This window comes from Hyla sarda, unplaced genomic scaffold, assembly GCF_029499605.1.
Source record: "Hyla sarda isolate aHylSar1 unplaced genomic scaffold, aHylSar1.hap1 scaffold_1385, whole genome shotgun sequence".
Lineage (NCBI taxonomy): Eukaryota > Metazoa > Chordata > Amphibia > Anura > Hylidae > Hyla > Hyla sarda.
Window position 1 is genome coordinate 16,401 of NW_026608014.1, and position 19,928 is coordinate 36,328.

The window sequence follows — 19,928 nt, forward strand, 5'->3', positions numbered from 1 at the left end:
ACTGTGCTGTGATGTCACTCAATACCACTGACATCACTAGGTGTAAACAACATCTCTCCTTTGCTGTGTATGTGACTATGGAGCTGTTTGGTGATGTCGTCTATTATGGCCTTCATAGAAGCAACAGGAGATTGTTGCATCCATCTAGAACCCTCAGAACTACAGTGCTATGATGTCACTCACTTCCACAGGCCTTGCAGAGTGTAAACAACAACAACCCAGCTTTGTTGTGTATGTAACCATAGGGATTTGTGATGTCACCTAGAACCTTCACAGCAGCGACAGCTTTATGAGGAGCATCAGCACTGCTCTGCCTGAGCAGAACCATCACCGCCATAGGTTGTCAAATAACCCGGATTTAACCCACACAGGTAAGTCCAATGGGGTGCAGGCATGTCCTCTATGCTTACAGCTTCCCGTGGGTGTTGGTTTGATACCGTTTGGGGACAGCCAAGGAGGCATCTGCAGGCAACAAAGGTAGGTGTGTGCTTGTGTGTGTGTTTCCTATGCAGATCCTAAGCCCAGTGTCACATGCAAGTAGGAGGAGTAAGAAGGGTTCCTGGCAAATCCGGGTTATGGATTGCATTTAAAAAGGCCCCGTGGGAGTGCAATGGGCCCCTGTCTTGCTGCTTAGCAATAATGGTATGGGTTTAGGTTCTGCTGTGTGTACTGGTGGTTGACTGCCCCCCAGCCCAGAGTGTGCATGGAAAATTGTCTGGCAGCCTCCCTGACAGCAAGCAGTGATAGTGCCCATGAAGGGGACCTTGTTGGGCCCGCCCCTTTCACGGTTATCGCTTCTCGGCCTTTTGGCTAAGATCAAGTGTAGTATCTGTTCTTATCAGTTTAATATCTGATACGTCCCCTATCTGGGGACCATATATTAAATGGATTTTTGAGAACGGGGGCCGATTTCGAAGCTTGCTTCCGTCGCCCTATGCATTGACCCGATATGGCAGTATCTTCGGGTACAGTGCACCACCCCCTTACAGGGTTAAAAAGAAAGATTCCTACTTTCATTGCTACCTGCTTGCTGGCTAGCCAGCTAGCCAGCCCTGTGGGCCTTGCTGCTGCAGCCAAAAAACAAAAGGTGGTGCTGCTGCTGCTGCTTCTGCTGCTTCTGCTTGTGTCTGGCCGCTGTTGGAGCGTCCAGGCACAGGACTTCTGCTGCTGCTGACTAAATGGCCTCCTTAATTGGATCATTTGAGTAGCCAGCACACCTGTGCAGGTAGGGCATGACATGATAGGCAGCTGCCTTGATAGCGGGTGGGTGCTGAATGTTCCTAATTGACAAAATAAGATTAATGCTTATGAAGAAATATAAAATCTCATCCCTTCCCAATATCGCGCCACACCCCTACCCCTTAATTCCCTGGTTGAACTTGATGGACATATGTCTTTTTTCGACCGTACTAACTATGTAACTATGTAACATAACATGGGGGGGGGGGGTCTCCTGGCTGTTCACACAGGTGTGTCATTGCTGTACATTGACCATGCATTGCTTCTGTGGTATTGCAAAGGCAAAGACAAATGCTTCCAGCCATCCATTGCACTAATGGATTGGTCATCAGCTGGCTGTCTATGTCCCGCATCAATATAGACCAAAGTACAGAGGGTTAGGCTATGCTATTGTGCACCTACCTGATGCATCAGAAGGTGCGAGGCCCTTGCTAAATTCTGTGCACAGACTTTGAGATCTATACTTTAGACTGTATCTAAACCTGCTCCAACATGGACTGACATTCTGGCCTACTTTCAGCCGATGCGACTTGTCTGTCGCTGAACAGTCGCTTTTTATGTATTCAGCACCTATGTATAATGTTGTAAAAATGCTCTAGAAGCTAAAGTCGCAGAAATGTCACACATATTTGGCCTGCAACTTTCTGTGCGACAAATTCAGACAGGAAAAATCAGTATAAATCCTTAGAAAATTATCCCCCAGTGTCTCCATCTGCTGGCGGTATTGAATAAGCATTGCTACACTGATGGGGTATGCATTAGACGAAAAAAAAGAAGAAAAAGAAGAATAATACGCCCAGAAAAGAGGCGAAAAGGAGAAAAACGTAAAAAAACGTGAAAAAAAAGTAAGAGGAAGAGAAGGGAAAAAAAGGTGGAAATGGGTTTAAAAGTGATTTCGGCGGAGAAATATATATATATATATATATATATATATATATATATATATATACGCGCACACACACACATATATATAAACGTATTCTCCGTTGAGATATTGCAGCCGCTGCTGTGTCCAGGCCCAGGAGCCTTAGCACTGTGCTGTGATGTCACTCAATACCACTGACATCACTAGGTGTAAACAACATCTCTCCTTTGCTGTGTATGTGACTATGGAGCTGTTTGGTGATGTCGTCTATTATGGCCTTCATAGAAGCAACAGGAGATTGTTGCATCCATCTAGAACCCTCAGAACTACAGTGCTATGATGTCACTCACTTCCACAGGCCTTGCAGAGTGTAAACAACAACAACCCAGCTTTGTTGTGTATGTAACCATAGGGATTTGTGATGTCACCTAGAACCTTCACAGCAGCGACAGCTTTATGAGGAGCATCAGCACTGCTCTGCCTGAGCAGAACCATCACCGCCATAGGTTGTCAAATAACCCGGATTTAACCCACACAGGTAAGTCCAATGGGGTGCAGGCATGTCCTCTATGCTTACAGCTTCCCGTGGGTGTTGGTTTGATACCGTTTGGGGACAGCCAAGGAGGCATCTGCAGGCAACAAAGGTAGGTGTGTGCTTGTGTGTGTGTTTCCTATGCAGATCCTAAGCCCAGTGTCACATGCAAGTAGGAGGAGTAAGAAGGGTTCCTGGCAAATCCGGGTTATGGATTGCATTTAAAAAGGCCCCGTGGGAGTGCAATGGGCCCCTGTCTTGCTGCTTAGCAATAATGGTATGGGTTTAGGTTCTGCTGTGTGTACTGGTGGTTGACTGCCCCCCAGCCCAGAGTGTGCATGGAAAATTGTCTGGCAGCCTCCCTGACAGCAAGCAGTGATAGTGCCCATGAAGGGGACCTTGTTGGGCCCGCCCCTTTCACGGTTATCGCTTCTCGGCCTTTTGGCTAAGATCAAGTGTAGTATCTGTTCTTATCAGTTTAATATCTGATACGTCCCCTATCTGGGGACCATATATTAAATGGATTTTTGAGAACGGGGGCCGATTTCGAAGCTTGCTTCCGTCGCCCTATGCATTGACCCGATATGGCAGTATCTTCGGGTACAGTGCACCACCCCCTTACAGGGTTAAAAAGAAAGATTCCTACTTTCATTGCTACCTGCTTGCTGGCTAGCCAGCTAGCCAGCCCTGTGGGCCTTGCTGCTGCAGCCAAAAAACAAAAGGTGGTGCTGCTGCTGCTGCTTCTGCTGCTTCTGCTTGTGTCTGGCCGCTGTTGGAGCGTCCAGGCACAGGACTTCTGCTGCTGCTGACTAAATGGCCTCCTTAATTGGATCATTTGAGTAGCCAGCACACCTGTGCAGGTAGGGCATGACATGATAGGCAGCTGCCTTGATAGCGGGTGGGTGCTGAATGTTCCTAATTGACAAAATAAGATTAATGCTTATGAAGAAATATAAAATCTCATCCCTTCCCCAATATCGCGCCACACCCCTACCCCTTAATTCCCTGGTTGAACTTGATGGACATATGTCTTTTTTCGACCGTACTAACTATGTAACTATGTAACATAACATGGGGGGGGGGGGGGTCTCCTGGCTGTTCACACAGGTGTGTCATTGCTGTACATTGACCATGCATTGCTTCTGTGGTATTGCAAAGGCAAAGACAAATGCTTCCAGCCATCCATTGCACTAATGGATTGGTCATCAGCTGGCTGTCTATGTCCCGCATCAATATAGACCAAAGTACAGAGGGTTAGGCTATGCTATTGTGCACCTACCTGATGCATCAGAAGGTGCGAGGCCCTTGCTAAATTCTGTGCACAGACTTTGAGATCTATACTTTAGACTGTATCTAAACCTGCTCCAACATGGACTGACATTCTGGCCTACTTTCAGCCGATGCGACTTGTCTGTCGCTGAACAGTCGCTTTTTATGTATTCAGCACCTATGTATAATGTTGTAAAAATGCTCTAGAAGCTAAAGTCGCAGAAATGTCACACATATTTGGCCTGCAACTTTCTGTGCGACAAATTCAGACAGGAAAAATCAGTATAAATCCTTAGAAAATTATCCCCCAGTGTCTCCATCTGCTGGCGGTATTGAATAAGCATTGCTGCACTGATGGGGTATGCATTAGACGAAAAAAAAGAAGAAAAAGAAGAATAATACGCCCAGAAAAGAGGCGAAAAGGAGAAAAACGTAAAAAAACGTGAAAAAAAAGTAAGAGGAAGAGAAGGGAAAAAAAGGTGGAAATGGGTTTAAAAGTGATTTCGGCGGAGAAATATATATATATATATATATATATATATATATATATATACGCGCACACACACACATATATATAAACGTATTCTCCGTTGAGATATTGCAGCCGCTGCTGTGTCCAGGCCCAGGAGCCTTAGCACTGTGCTGTGATGTCACTCAATACCACTGACATCACTAGGTGTAAACAACATCTCTCCTTTGCTGTGTATGTGACTATGGAGCTGTTTGGTGATGTCGTCTATTATGGCCTTCATAGAAGCAACAGGAGATTGTTGCATCCATCTAGAACCCTCAGAACTACAGTGCTATGATGTCACTCACTTCCACAGGCCTTGCAGAGTGTAAACAACAACAACCCAGCTTTGTTGTGTATGTAACCATAGGGATTTGTGATGTCACCTAGAACCTTCACAGCAGCGACAGCTTTATGAGGAGCATCAGCACTGCTCTGCCTGAGCAGAATCATCACCGCCATAGGTTGTCAAATAACCCGGATTTAACCCACACAGGTAAGTCCAATGGGGTGCAGGCATGTCCTCTATGCTTACAGCTTCCCGTGGGTGTTGGTTTGATACCGTTTGGGGACAGCCAAGGAGGCATCTGCAGGCAACAAAGGTAGGTGTGTGCTTGTGTGTGTGTTTCCTATGCAGATCCTAAGCCCAGTGTCACATGCAAGTAGGAGGAGTAAGAAGGGTTCCTGGCAAATCCGGGTTATGGATTGCATTTAAAAAGGCCCCGTGGGAGTGCAATGGGCCCCTGTCTTGCTGCTTAGCAATAATGGTATGGGTTTAGGTTCTGCTGTGTGTACTGGTGGTTGACTGCCCCCCAGCCCAGAGTGTGCATGGAAAATTGTCTGGCAGCCTCCCTGACAGCAAGCAGTGATAGTGCCCATGAAGGGGACCTTGTTGGGCCCGCCCCTTTCACGGTTATCGCTTCTCGGCCTTTTGGCTAAGATCAAGTGTAGTATCTGTTCTTATCAGTTTAATATCTGATACGTCCCCTATCTGGGGACCATATATTAAATGGATTTTTGAGAACGGGGGCCGATTTCGAAGCTTGCTTCCGTCGCCCTATGCATTGACCCGATATGGCAGTATCTTCGGGTACAGTGCACCACCCCCTTACAGGGTTAAAAAGAAAGATTCCTACTTTCATTGCTACCTGCTTGCTGGCTAGCCAGCTAGCCAGCCCTGTGGGCCTTGCTGCTGCAGCCAAAAAACAAAAGGTGGTGCTGCTGCTGCTGCTTCTGCTGCTTCTGCTTGTGTCTGGCCGCTGTTGGAGCGTCCAGGCACAGGACTTCTGCTGCTGCTGACTAAATGGCCTCCTTAATTGGATCATTTGAGTAGCCAGCACACCTGTGCAGGTAGGGCATGACATGATAGGCAGCTGCCTTGATAGCGGGTGGGTGCTGAATGTTCCTAATTGACAAAATAAGATTAATGCTTATGAAGAAATATAAAATCTCATCCCTTCCCCAATATCGCGCCACACCCCTACCCCTTAATTCCCTGGTTGAACTTGATGGACATATGTCTTTTTTCGACCGTACTAACTATGTAACTATGTAACATAACATGGGGGGGGGGGGGGGTCTCCTGGCTGTTCACACAGGTGTGTCATTGCTGTACATTGACCATGCATTGCTTCTGTGGTATTGCAAAGGCAAAGACAAATGCTTCCAGCCATCCATTGCACTAATGGATTGGTCATCAGCTGGCTGTCTATGTCCCGCATCAATATAGACCAAAGTACAGAGGGTTAGGCTATGCTATTGTGCACCTACCTGATGCATCAGAAGGTGCGAGGCCCTTGCTAAATTCTGTGCACAGACTTTGAGATCTATACTTTAGACTGTATCTAAACCTGCTCCAACATGGACTGACATTCTGGCCTACTTTCAGCCGATGCGACTTGTCTGTCGCTGAACAGTCGCTTTTTATGTATTCAGCTACTATGTATAATGTTGTAAAAATGCTCTAGAAGCTAAAGTCGCAGAAATGTCACACATATTTGGCCTGCAACTTTCTGTGCGACAAATTCAGACAGGAAAAATCAGTATAAATCCTTAGAAAATTATCCCCCAGTGTCTCCATCTGCTGGCGGTATTGAATAAGCATTGCTGCACTGATGGGGTATGCATTAGACGAAAAAAAAGAAGAAAAAGAAGAATAATACGCCCAGAAAAGAGGCGAAAAGGAGAAAAACGTAAAAAAACGTGAAAAAAAAGTAAGAGGAAGAGAAGGGAAAAAAAGGTGGAAATGGGTTTAAAAGTGATTTCGGCGGAGAAATATATATATATATATATATATATATATATATATATATATATATACGCGCACACACACACATATATATAAACGTATTCTCCGTTGAGATATTGCAGCCGCTGCTGTGTCCAGGCCCAGGAGCCTTAGCACTGTGCTGTGATGTCACTCAATACCACTGACATCACTAGGTGTAAACAACATCTCTCCTTTGCTGTGTATGTGACTATGGAGCTGTTTGGTGATGTCGTCTATTATGGCCTTCATAGAAGCAACAGGAGATTGTTGCATCCATCTAGAACCCTCAGAACTACAGTGCTATGATGTCACTCACTTCCACAGGCCTTGCAGAGTGTAAACAACAACAACCCAGCTTTGTTGTGTATGTAACCATAGGGATTTGTGATGTCACCTAGAACCTTCACAGCAGCGACAGCTTTATGAGGAGCATCAGCACTGCTCTGCCTGAGCAGAACCATCACCGCCATAGGTTGTCAAATAACCCGGATTTAACCCACACAGGTAAGTCCAATGGGGTGCAGGCATGTCCTCTATGCTTACAGCTTCCCGTGGGTGTTGGTTTGATACCGTTTGGGGACAGCCAAGGAGGCATCTGCAGGCAACAAAGGTAGGTGTGTGCTTGTGTGTGTGTTTCCTATGCAGATCCTAAGCCCAGTGTCACATGCAAGTAGGAGGAGTAAGAAGGGTTCCTGGCAAATCCGGGTTATGGATTGCATTTAAAAAGGCCCCGTGGGAGTGCAATGGGCCCCTGTCTTGCTGCTTAGCAATAATGGTATGGGTTTAGGTTCTGCTGTGTGTACTGGTGGTTGACTGCCCCCCAGCCCAGAGTGTGCATGGAAAATTGTCTGGCAGCCTCCCTGACAGCAAGCAGTGATAGTGCCCATGAAGGGGACCTTGTTGGGCCCGCCCCTTTCACGGTTATCGCTTCTCGGCCTTTTGGCTAAGATCAAGTGTAGTATCTGTTCTTATCAGTTTAATATCTGATACGTCCCCTATCTGGGGACCATATATTAAATGGATTTTTGAGAACGGGGGCCGATTTCGAAGCTTGCTTCCGTCGCCTTATGCATTGACCCGATATGGCAGTATCTTCGGGTACAGTGCACCACCCCCTTACAGGGTTAAAAAGAAAGATTCCTACTTTCATTGCTACCTGCTTGCTGGCTAGCCAGCTAGCCAGCCCTGTGGGCCTTGCTGCTGCAGCCAAAAAACAAAAGGTGGTGCTGCTGCTGCTGCTTCTGCTGCTTCTGCTTGTGTCTGGCCGCTGTTGGAGCGTCCAGGCACAGGACTTCTGCTGCTGCTGACTAAATGGCCTCCTTAATTGGATCATTTGAGTAGCCAGCACACCTGTGCAGGTAGGGCATGACATGATAGGCAGCTGCCTTGATAGCGGGTGGGTGCTGAATGTTCCTAATTGACAAAATAAGATTAATGCTTATGAAGAAATATAAAATCTCATCCCTTCCCCAATATCGCGCCACACCCCTACCCCTTAATTCCCTGGTTGAACTTGATGGACATATGTCTTTTTTCGACCGTACTAACTATGTAACTATGTAACATAACATGGGGGGGGGGGGGGGGGGTCTCCTGGCTGTTCACACAGGTGTGTCATTGCTGTACATTGACCATGCATTGCTTCTGTGGTATTGCAAAGGCAAAGACAAATGCTTCCAGCCATCCATTGCACTAATGGCTTGGTCATCAGCTGGCTGTCTATGTCCCGCATCAATATAGACCAAAGTACAGAGGGTTAGGCTATGCTATTGTGCACCTACCTGATGCATCAGAAGGTGCGAGGCCCTTGCTAAATTCTGTGCACAGACTTTGAGATCTATACTTTAGACTGTATCTAAACCTGCTCCAACATGGACTGACATTCTGGCCTACTTTCAGCCGATGCGACTTGTCTGTCGCTGAACAGTCGCTTTTTATGTATTCAGCACCTATGTATAATGTTGTAAAAATGCTCTAGAAGCTAAAGTCGCAGAAATGTCACACATATTTGGCCTGCAACTTTCTGTGCGACAAATTCAGACAGGAAAAATCAGTATAAATCCTTAGAAAATTATCCCCCAGTGTCTCCATCTGCTGGCGGTATTGAATAAGCATTGCTACACTGATGGGGTATGCATTAGACGAAAAAAAAGAAGAAAAAGAAGAATAATACGCCCAGAAAAGAGGCGAAAAGGAGAAAAACGTAAAAAAACGTGAAAAAAAAGTAAGAGGAAGAGAAGGGAAAAAAAGGTGGAAATGGGTTTAAAAGTGATTTCGGCGGAGAAATATATATATATATATATATATATATATATATATATATATATACGCGCACACACACACATATATATAAACGTATTCTCCGTTGAGATATTGCAGCCGCTGCTGTGTCCAGGCCCAGGAGCCTTAGCACTGTGCTGTGATGTCACTCAATACCACTGACATCACTAGGTGTAAACAACATCTCTCCTTTGCTGTGTATGTGACTATGGAGCTGTTTGGTGATGTCGTCTATTATGGCCTTCATAGAAGCAACAGGAGATTGTTGCATCCATCTAGAACCCTCAGAACTACAGTGCTATGATGTCACTCACTTCCACAGGCCTTGCAGAGTGTAAACAACAACAACCCAGCTTTGTTGTGTATGTAACCATAGGGATTTGTGATGTCACCTAGAACCTTCACAGCAGCGACAGCTTTATGAGGAGCATCAGCACTGCTCTGCCTGAGCAGAACCATCACCGCCATAGGTTGTCAAATAACCCGGATTTAACCCACACAGGTAAGTCCAATGGGGTGCAGGCATGTCCTCTATGCTTACAGCTTCCCGTGGGTGTTGGTTTGATACCGTTTGGGGACAGCCAAGGAGGCATCTGCAGGCAACAAAGGTAGGTGTGTGCTTGTGTGTGTGTTTCCTATGCAGATCCTAAGCCCAGTGTCACATGCAAGTAGGAGGAGTAAGAAGGGTTCCTGGCAAATCCGGGTTATGGATTGCATTTAAAAAGGCCCCGTGGGAGTGCAATGGGCCCCTGTCTTGCTGCTTAGCAATAATGGTATGGGTTTAGGTTCTGCTGTGTGTACTGGTGGTTGACTGCCCCCCAGCCCAGAGTGTGCATGGAAAATTGTCTGGCAGCCTCCCTGACAGCAAGCAGTGATAGTGCCCATGAAGGGGACCTTGTTGGGCCCGCCCCTTTCACGGTTATCGCTTCTCGGCCTTTTGGCTAAGATCAAGTGTAGTATCTGTTCTTATCAGTTTAATATCTGATACGTCCCCTATCTGGGGACCATATATTAAATGGATTTTTGAGAACGGGGGCCGATTTCGAAGCTTGCTTCCGTCGCCCTATGCATTGACCCGATATGGCAGTATCTTCGGGTACAGTGCACCACCCCCTTACAGGGTTAAAAAGAAAGATTCCTACTTTCATTGCTACCTGCTTGCTGGCTAGCCAGCTAGCCAGCCCTGTGGGCCTTGCTGCTGCAGCCAAAAAACAAAAGGTGGTGCTGCTGCTGCTGCTTCTGCTGCTTCTGCTTGTGTCTGGCCGCTGTTGGAGCGTCCAGGCACAGGACTTCTGCTGCTGCTGACTAAATGGCCTCCTTAATTGGATCATTTGAGTAGCCAGCACACCTGTGCAGGTAGGGCATGACATGATAGGCAGCTGCCTTGATAGCGGGTGGGTGCTGAATGTTCCTAATTGACAAAATAAGATTAATGCTTATGAAGAAATATAAAATCTCATCCCTTCCCCAATATCGCGCCACACCCCTACCCCTTAATTCCCTGGTTGAACTTGATGGACATATGTCTTTTTTCGACCGTACTAACTATGTAACTATGTAACATAACATGGGGGGGGGGGGGGTCTCCTGGCTGTTCACACAGGTGTGTCATTGCTGTACATTGACCATGCATTGCTTCTGTGGTATTGCAAAGGCAAAGACAAATGCTTCCAGCCATCCATTGCACTAATGGATTGGTCATCAGCTGGCTGTCTATGTCCCGCATCAATATAGACCAAAGTACAGAGGGTTAGGCTATGCTATTGTGCACCTACCTGATGCATCAGAAGGTGCGAGGCCCTTGCTAAATTCTGTGCACAGACTTTGAGATCTATACTTTAGACTGTATCTAAACCTGCTCCAACATGGACTGACATTCTGGCCTACTTTCAGCCGATGCGACTTGTCTGTCGCTGAACAGTCGCTTTTTATGTATTCAGCACCTATGTATAATGTTGTAAAAATGCTCTAGAAGCTAAAGTCGCAGAAATGTCACACATATTTGGCCTGCAACTTTCTGTGCGACAAATTCAGACAGGAAAAATCAGTATAAATCCTTAGAAAATTATCCCCCAGTGTCTCCATCTGCTGGCGGTATTGAATAAGCATTGCTGCACTGATGGGGTATGCATTAGACGAAAAAAAAGAAGAAAAAGAAGAATAATACGCCCAGAAAAGAGGCGAAAAGGAGAAAAACGTAAAAAAACGTGAAAAAAAAGTAAGAGGAAGAGAAGGGAAAAAAAGGTGGAAATGGGTTTAAAAGTGATTTCGGCGGAGAAATATATATATATATATATATATATATATATATATATATACGCGCACACACACACATATATATAAACGTATTCTCCGTTGAGATATTGCAGCCGCTGCTGTGTCCAGGCCCAGGAGCCTTAGCACTGTGCTGTGATGTCACTCAATACCACTGACATCACTAGGTGTAAACAACATCTCTCCTTTGCTGTGTATGTGACTATGGAGCTGTTTGGTGATGTCGTCTATTATGGCCTTCATAGAAGCAACAGGAGATTGTTGCATCCATCTAGAACCCTCAGAACTACAGTGCTATGATGTCACTCACTTCCACAGGCCTTGCAGAGTGTAAACAACAACAACCCAGCTTTGTTGTGTATGTAACCATAGGGATTTGTGATGTCACCTAGAACCTTCACAGCAGCGACAGCTTTATGAGGAGCATCAGCACTGCTCTGCCTGAGCAGAACCATCACCGCCATAGGTTGTCAAATAACCCGGATTTAACCCACACAGGTAAGTCCAATGGGGTGCAGGCATGTCCTCTATGCTTACAGCTTCCCGTGGGTGTTGGTTTGATACCGTTTGGGGACAGCCAAGGAGGCATCTGCAGGCAACAAAGGTAGGTGTGTGCTTGTGTGTGTGTTTCCTATGCAGATCCTAAGCCCAGTGTCACATGCAAGTAGGAGGAGTAAGAAGGGTTCCTGGCAAATCCGGGTTATGGATTGCATTTAAAAAGGCCCCGTGGGAGTGCAATGGGCCCCTGTCTTGCTGCTTAGCAATAATGGTATGGGTTTAGGTTCTGCTGTGTGTACTGGTGGTTGACTGCCCCCCAGCCCAGAGTGTGCATGGAAAATTGTCTGGCAGCCTCCCTGACAGCAAGCAGTGATAGTGCCCATGAAGGGGACCTTGTTGGGCCCGCCCCTTTCACGGTTATCGCTTCTCGGCCTTTTGGCTAAGATCAAGTGTAGTATCTGTTCTTATCAGTTTAATATCTGATACGTCCCCTATCTGGGGACCATATATTAAATGGATTTTTGAGAACGGGGGCCGATTTCGAAGCTTGCTTCCGTCGCCCTATGCATTGACCCGATATGGCAGTATCTTCGGGTACAGTGCACCACCCCCTTACAGGGTTAAAAAGAAAGATTCCTACTTTCATTGCTACCTGCTTGCTGGCTAGCCAGCTAGCCAGCCCTGTGGGCCTTGCTGCTGCTGCTGCTGCTGCTGCAGCCAAAAAACAAAAGGTGGTGCTGCTGCTGCTTCTGCTTGTGTCTGGCCGCTGTTGGAGCGTCCAGGCACAGGACTTCTGCTGCTGCTGACTAAATGGCCTCCTTAATTGGATCATTTGAGTAGCCAGCACACCTGTGCAGGTAGGGCATGACATGATAGGCAGCTGCCTTGATAGCGGGTGGGTGCTGAATGTTCCTAATTGACAAAATAAGATTAATGCTTATGAAGAAATATAAAATCTCATCCCTTCCCCAATATCGCGCCACACCCCTACCCCTTAATTCCCTGGTTGAACTTGATGGACATATGTCTTTTTTCGACCGTACTAACTATGTAACTATGTAACATAACATGGGGGGGTCTCCTGGCTGTTCACACAGGTGTGTCATTGCTGTACATTGACCATGCATTGCTTCTGTGGTATTGCAAAGGCAAAGACAAATGCTTCCAGCCATCCATTGCACTAATGGATTGGTCATCAGCTGGCTGTCTATGTCCCGCATCAATATAGACCAAAGTACAGAGGGTTAGGCTATGCTATAGTGCACCTACCTGATGCATCAGAAGGTGCGAGGCCCTTGCTAAATTCTGTGCACAGACTTTGAGATCTATGCTTTAGACTGTATCTAAACCTGCTCCAACATGGACTGACATTCTGGCCTACTTTCAGCCGATGCGACTTGTCTGTCGCTGAACAGTCGCTTTTTATGTATTCAGCACCTATGTATAATGTTGTAAAAATGCTCTAGAAGCTAAAGTCGCAGAAATGTCACACATATTTGGCCTGCAACTTTCTGTGCGACAAATTCAGACAGGAAAAATCAGTATAAATCCTTAGAAAATTATCCCCCAGTGTCTCCATCTGCTGGCGGTATTGAATAAGCATTGCTGCACTGATGGGGTATGCATTAGACGAAAAAAAAGAAGAAAAAGAAGAATAATACGCCCAGAAAAGAGGCGAAAAGGAGAAAAACGTAAAAAAACGTGAAAAAAAAGTAAGAGGAAGAGAAGGGAAAAAAAGGTGGAAATGGGTTTAAAAGTGATTTCGGCGGAGAAATATATATATATATATATATATATATATATATATATATATATATATATATACGCGCACACACACACATATATATAAACGTATTCTCCGTTGAGATATTGCAGCCGCTGCTGTGTCCAGGCCCAGGAGCCTTAGCACTGTGCTGTGATGTCACTCAATACCACTGACATCACTAGGTGTAAACAACATCTCTCCTTTGCTGTGTATGTGACTATGGAGCTGTTTGGTGATGTCGTCTATTATGGCCTTCATAGAAGCAACAGGAGATTGTTGCATCCATCTAGAACCCTCAGAACTACAGTGCTATGATGTCACTCACTTCCACAGGCCTTGCAGAGTGTAAACAACAACAACCCAGCTTTGTCGTGTATGTAACCATAGGGATTGTGATGTCACCTAGAACCTTCACAGCAGCGACAGCTTTATGAGGAGCATCAGCACTGCTCTGCCTGAGCAGAACCATCACCGCCATAGGTTGTCAAATAACCCGGATTTAACCCACACAGGTAAGTCCAATGGGGTGCAGGCATGTCCTCTATGCTTACAGCTTCCCGTGGGTGTTGGTTTGATACCGTTTGGGGACAGCCAAGGAGGCATCTGCAGGCAACAAAGGTAGGTGTGTGCTTGTGTGTGTGTTTCCTATGCAGATCCTAAGCCCAGTGTCACATGCAAGTAGGAGGAGTAAGAAGGGTTCCTGGCAAATCCGGGTTATGGATTGCATTTAAAAAGGCCCCGTGGGAGTGCAATGGGCCCCTGTCTTGCTGCTTAGCAATAATGGTATGGGTTTAGGTTCTGCTGTGTGTACTGGTGGTTGACTGCCCCCCAGCCCAGAGTGTGCATGGAAAATTGTCTGGCAGCCTCCCTGACAGCAAGCAGTGATAGTGCCCATGAAGGGGACCTTGTTGGGCCCGCCCCTTTCACGGTTATCGCTTCTCGGCCTTTTGGCTAAGATCAAGTGTAGTATCTGTTCTTATCAGTTTAATATCTGATACGTCCCCTATCTGGGGACCATATATTAAATGGATTTTTGAGAACGGGGGCCGATTTCGAAGCTTGCTTCCGTCGCCCTATGCATTGACCCGATATGGCAGTATCTTCGGGTACAGTGCACCACCCCCTTACAGGGTTAAAAAGAAAGATTCCTACTTTCATTGCTACCTGCTTGCTGGCTAGCCAGCTAGCCAGCCCTGTGGGCCTTGCTGCTGCTGCTGCTGCTGCAGCCAAAAAACAAAAGGTGGTGCTGCTGCTGCTTCTGCTGCTTCTGCTTGTGTCTGGCCGCTGTTGGAGCGTCCAGGCACAGGACTTCTGCTGCTGCTGACTAAATGGCCTCCTTAATTGGATCATTTGAGTAGCCAGCACACCTGTGCAGGTAGGGCATGACATGATAGGCAGCTGCCTTGATAGCGGGTGGGTGCTGAATGTTCCTAATTGACAAAATAAGATTAATGCTTATGAAGAAATATAAAATCTCATCCCTTCCCCAATATCGCGCCACACCCCTACCCCTTAATTCCCTGGTTGAACTTGATGGACATATGTCTTTTTTCGACCGTACTAACTATGTAACTATGTAACATAACATGGGGGGGTCTCCTGGCTGTTCACACAGGTGTGTCATTGCTGTATATTGACCATGCATTGCTTCTGTGGTATTGCAAAGGCAAAGACAAATGCTTCCAGCCATCCATTGCACTAATGGATTGGTCATCAGCTGGCTGTCTATGTCCCGCATCAATATAGACCAAAGTACAGAGGGTTAGGCTATGCTATAGTGCACCTACCTGATGCATCAGAAGGTGCGAGGCCCTTGCTAAATTCTGTGCACAGACTTTGAGATCTATGCTTTAGACTGTATCTAAACCTGCTCCAACATGGACTGACATTCTGGCCTACTTTCAGCCGATGCGACTTGTCTGTCGCTGAACAGTCGCTTTTTATGTATTCAGCACCTATGTATAATGTTGTAAAAATGCTCTAGAAGCTAAAGTCGCAGAAATGTCACACATATTTGGCCTGCAACTTTCTGTGCGACAAATTCAGACAGGAAAAATCAGTATAAATCCTTAGAAAATTATCCCCCAGTGTCTCCATCTGCTGGCGGTATTGAATAAGCATTGCTGCACTGATGGGGTATGCATTAGACGAAAAAAAAGAAGAAAAAGAAGAATAATACGCCCAGAAAAGAGGCGAAAAGGAGAAAAACGTAAAAAAACGTGAAAAAAAAGTAAGAGGAAGAGAAGGGAAAAAAAGGTGGAAATGGGTTTAAAAGTGATTTCGGCGGAGAATATATATATATATATATATATATATATATATATATATATATACGCGCACACACACACATATATATAAACGTATTCTCCGTTGAGATATTGCAGCCGCTGCTGTGTCCAGGCCCAGGAGCCTTAGCACTGTGCTGTGATGTCACTCAATACCACTGACATCACTAGGTGTAAACAACATCTCTCCTTTGCTGTGTATGTGACTATGGAGCTGTTTGGTGATGTCGTCTATTATGGCCTTCATAGAAGCAACAGGAGATTGTTGCATCCATCTAGAACCCTCAGAACTACAGTGCTATGATGTCACTCACTTCCACAGGCCTTGCAGAGTGTAAACAACAACAACCCAGCTTTGTCGTGTATGTAACCATAGGGATTGTGATGTCACCTAGAACCTTCACAGCAGCGACAGCTTTATGAGGAGCATCAGCACTGCTCTGCCTGAGCAGAACCATCACCGCCATAGGTTGTCAAATAACCCGGATTTAACCCACACAGGTAAGTCCAATGGGGTGCAGGCATGTCCTCTATGCTTACAGCTTCCCGTGGGTGTTGGTTTGATACCGTTTGGGGACAGCCAAGGAGGCATCTGCAGGCAACAAAGGTAGGTGTGTGCTTGTGTGTGTGTTTCCTATGCAGATCCTAAGCCCAGTGTCACATGCAAGTAGGAGGAGTAAGAAGGGTTCCTGGCAAATCCGGGTTATGGATTGCATTTAAAAAGGCCCCGTGGGAGTGCAATGGGCCCCTGTCTTGCTGCTTAGCAATAATGGTATGGGTTTAGGTTCTGCTGTGTGTACTGGTGGTTGACTGCCCCCCAGCCCAGAGTGTGCATGGAAAATTGTCTGGCAGCCTCCCTGACAGCAAGCAGTGATAGTGCCCATGAAGGGGACCTTGTTGGGCCCGCCCCTTTCACGGTTATCGCTTCTCGGCCTTTTGGCTAAGATCAAGTGTAGTATCTGTTCTTATCAGTTTAATATCTGATACGTCCCCTATCTGGGGACCATATATTAAATGGATTTTTGAGAACGGGGGCCGATTTCGAAGCTTGCTTCCGTCGCCCTATGCATTGACCCGATATGGCAGTATCTTCGGGTACAGTGCACCACCCCCTTACAGGGTTAAAAAGAAAGATTCCTACTTTCATTGCTACCTGCTTGCTGGCTAGCCAGCTAGCCAGCCCTGTGGGCCTTGCTGCTGCTGCTGCTGCTGCTGCAGCCAAAAAACAAAAGGTGGTGCTGCTGCTGCTTCTGCTGCTTCTGCTTGTGTCTGGCCGCTGTTGGAGCGTCCAGGCACAGGACTTCTGCTGCTGCTGACTAAATGGCCTCCTTAATTGGATCATTTGAGTAGCCAGCACACCTGTGCAGGTAGGGCATGACATGATAGGCAGCTGCCTTGATAGCGGGTGGGTGCTGAATGTTCCTAATTGACAAAATAAGATTAATGCTTATGAAGAAATATAAAATCTCATCCCTTCCCCAATATCGCGCCACACCCCTACCCCTTAATTCCCTGGTTGAACTTGATGGACATATGTCTTTTTTCGACCGTACTAACTATGTAACTATGTAACATAACATGGGGGGGTCTCCTGGCTGTTCACACAGGTGTGTCATTGCTGTACATTGACCATGCATTGCTTCTGTGGTATTGCAAAGGCAAAGACAAATGCTTCCAGCCATCCATTGCACTAATGGATTGGTCATCAGCTGGCTGTCTATGTCCCGCATCAATATAGACCAAAGTACAGAGGGTTAGGCTATGCTATAGTGCACCTACCTGATGCATCAGAAGGTGCGAGGCCCTTGCTAAATTCTGTGCACAGACTTTGAGATCTATGCTTTAGACTGTATCTAAACCTGCTCCAACATGGACTGACATTCTGGCCTACTTTCAGCCGATGCGACTTGTCTGTCGCTGAACAGTCGCTTTTTATGTATTCAGCACCTATGTATAATGTTGTAAAAATGCTCTAGAAGCTAAAGTCGCAGAAATGTCACACATATTTGGCCTGCAACTTTCTGTGCGACAAATTCAGACAGGAAAAATCAGTATAAATCCTTAGAAAATTATCCCCCAGTGTCTCCATCTGCTGGCGGTATTGAATAAGCATTGCTGCACTGATGGGGTATGCATTAGACGAAAAAAAAGAAGAAAAAGAAGAATAATACGCCCAGAAAAGAGGCGAAAAGGAGAAAAACGTAAAAAAACGTGAAAAAAAAGTAAGAGGAAGAGAAGGGAAAAAAAGGTGGAAATGGGTTTAAAAGTGATTTTGGCGGAGAAATATATATATATATATATATATATATATATATATATATATATACGCGCACACACACACATATATATAAACGTATTCTCCGTTGAGATATTGCAGCCGCTGCTGTGTCCAGGCCCAGGAGCCTTAGCACTGTGCTGTGATGTCACTCAATACCACTGACATCACTAGGTGTAAACAACATCTCTCCTTTGCTGTGTATGTGACTATGGAGCTGTTTGGTGATGTCGTCTATTATGGCCTTCATAGAAGCAACAGGAGATTGTTGCATCCATCTAGAACCCTCAGAACTACAGTGCTATGATGTCACTCACTTCCACAGGCCTTGCAGAGTGTAAACAACAACAACCCAGCTTTGTCGTGTATGTAACCATAGGGATTGTGATGTCACCTAGAACCTTCACAGCAGCGACAGCTTTATGAGGAGCATCAGCACTGCTCTGCCTGAGCAGAACCATCACCGCCATAGGTTGTCAAATAACCCGGATTTAACCCACACAGGTAAGTCCAATGGGGTGCAGGCATGTCCTCTATGCTTACAGCTTCCCGTGGGTGTTGGTTTGATACCGTTTGGGGACAGCCAAGGAGGCATCTGCAGGCAACAAAGGTAGGTGTGTGCTTGTGTGTGTGTTTCCTATGCAGATCCTAAGCCCAGTGTCACATGCAAGTAGGAGGAGTAAGAAGGGTTCCTGGCAAATCCGGGTTATGGATTGCATTTAAAAAGGCCCCGTGGGAGTGCAATGGGCCCCTGTCTTGCTGCTTAGCAATAATGGTATGGGTTTAGGTTCTGCTGTGTGTACTGGTGGTTGACTGCCCCCCAGCCCAGAGTGTGCATGGAAAATTGTCTGGCAGCCTCCCTGACAGCAAGCAGTGATAGTGCCCATGAAGGGGACCTTGTTGGGCCCGCCCCTTTCACGGTTATCGCTTCTCGGCCTTTTGGCTAAGATCAAGTGTAGTATCTGTTCTTATCAGTTTAATATCTGATACGTCCCCTATCTGGGGACCATATATTAAATGGATTTTTGAGAACGGGGGCCGATTTCGAAGCTTGCTTCCGTCGCCCTATGCATTGACCCGATATGGCAGTATCTTCGGGTACAGTGCACCACCCCCTTACAGGGTTAAAAAGAAAGATTCCTACTTTCATTGCTACCTGCTTGCTGGCTAGCCAGCTAGCCAGCCCTGTGGGCCTTGCTGCTGCTGCTGCTGCTGCAGCCAAAAAACAAAAGGTGGTGCTGCTGCTGCTTCTGCTGCTTCTGCTTGTGTCTGGCCGCTGTTGGAGCGTCCAGGCACAGGACTTCTGCTGCTGCTGACTAAATGGCCTCCTTAATTGGATCATTTGAGTAGCCAGCACACCTGTGCAGGTAGGGCATGACATGATAGGCAGCTGCCTTGATAGCGGGTGGGTGCTGAATGTTCCTAATTGACAAAATAAGATTAATGCTTATGAAGAAATATAAAATCTCATCCCTTCCCCAATATCGCGCCACACCCCTACCCCTTAATTCCCTGGTTGAACTTGATGGACATATGTCTTTTTTCGACCGTACTAACTATGTAACTATGTAACATAACATGGGGGGGTCTCCTGGCTGTTCACACAGGTGTGTCATTGCTGTACATTGACCATGCATTGCTTCTGTGGTATTGCAAAGGCAAAGACAAATGCTTCCAGCCATCCATTGCACTAATGGATTGGTCATCAGCTGGCTGTCTATGTCCCGCATCAATATAGACCAAAGTACAGAGGGTTAGGCTATGCTATAGTGCACCTACCTGATGCATCAGAAGGTGCGAGGCCCTTGCTAAATTCTGTGCACAGACTTTGAGATCTATGCTTTAGACTGTATCTAAACCTGCTCC

The 19,928-nt window shown here is 46.2% G+C and overlaps 9 non-coding genes across 9 annotated transcripts; all 9 read left to right on the forward strand.

The window, feature by feature from the left end:
- The first annotated feature begins 790 nt into the window (after positions 1-790).
- Positions 791-981, forward strand: LOC130306595 (U2 spliceosomal RNA). The gene has a single exon (XR_008855926.1). It is a non-coding gene; the product is annotated as a U2 spliceosomal RNA (small nuclear RNA).
- Positions 982-3,061: 2,080 nt separating this feature from the next.
- LOC130306596 (U2 spliceosomal RNA) lies at positions 3,062-3,252 on the forward strand. Its single transcript, XR_008855927.1, has one exon. It is a non-coding gene; the product is annotated as a U2 spliceosomal RNA (small nuclear RNA).
- A 2,079-nt stretch (positions 3,253-5,331) lies between these two features.
- On the forward strand, positions 5,332-5,522 carry LOC130306597 (U2 spliceosomal RNA). Its single transcript, XR_008855928.1, has one exon. It is a non-coding gene; the product is annotated as a U2 spliceosomal RNA (small nuclear RNA).
- Positions 5,523-7,608: 2,086 nt separating this feature from the next.
- Positions 7,609-7,799, forward strand: LOC130306635 (U2 spliceosomal RNA). The gene has a single exon (XR_008855964.1). It is a non-coding gene; the product is annotated as a U2 spliceosomal RNA (small nuclear RNA).
- A 2,087-nt stretch (positions 7,800-9,886) lies between these two features.
- Positions 9,887-10,077, forward strand: LOC130306598 (U2 spliceosomal RNA). The gene has a single exon (XR_008855929.1). It is a non-coding gene; the product is annotated as a U2 spliceosomal RNA (small nuclear RNA).
- A 2,079-nt stretch (positions 10,078-12,156) lies between these two features.
- On the forward strand, positions 12,157-12,347 carry LOC130306599 (U2 spliceosomal RNA). The gene has a single exon (XR_008855930.1). It is a non-coding gene; the product is annotated as a U2 spliceosomal RNA (small nuclear RNA).
- Positions 12,348-14,433: 2,086 nt separating this feature from the next.
- Positions 14,434-14,624, forward strand: LOC130306600 (U2 spliceosomal RNA). The gene has a single exon (XR_008855931.1). It is a non-coding gene; the product is annotated as a U2 spliceosomal RNA (small nuclear RNA).
- A 2,083-nt stretch (positions 14,625-16,707) lies between these two features.
- LOC130306601 (U2 spliceosomal RNA) lies at positions 16,708-16,898 on the forward strand. The gene has a single exon (XR_008855932.1). It is a non-coding gene; the product is annotated as a U2 spliceosomal RNA (small nuclear RNA).
- Positions 16,899-18,985: 2,087 nt separating this feature from the next.
- On the forward strand, positions 18,986-19,176 carry LOC130306602 (U2 spliceosomal RNA). Its single transcript, XR_008855933.1, has one exon. It is a non-coding gene; the product is annotated as a U2 spliceosomal RNA (small nuclear RNA).
- The last annotated feature ends 752 nt before the right edge of the window (positions 19,177-19,928 follow it).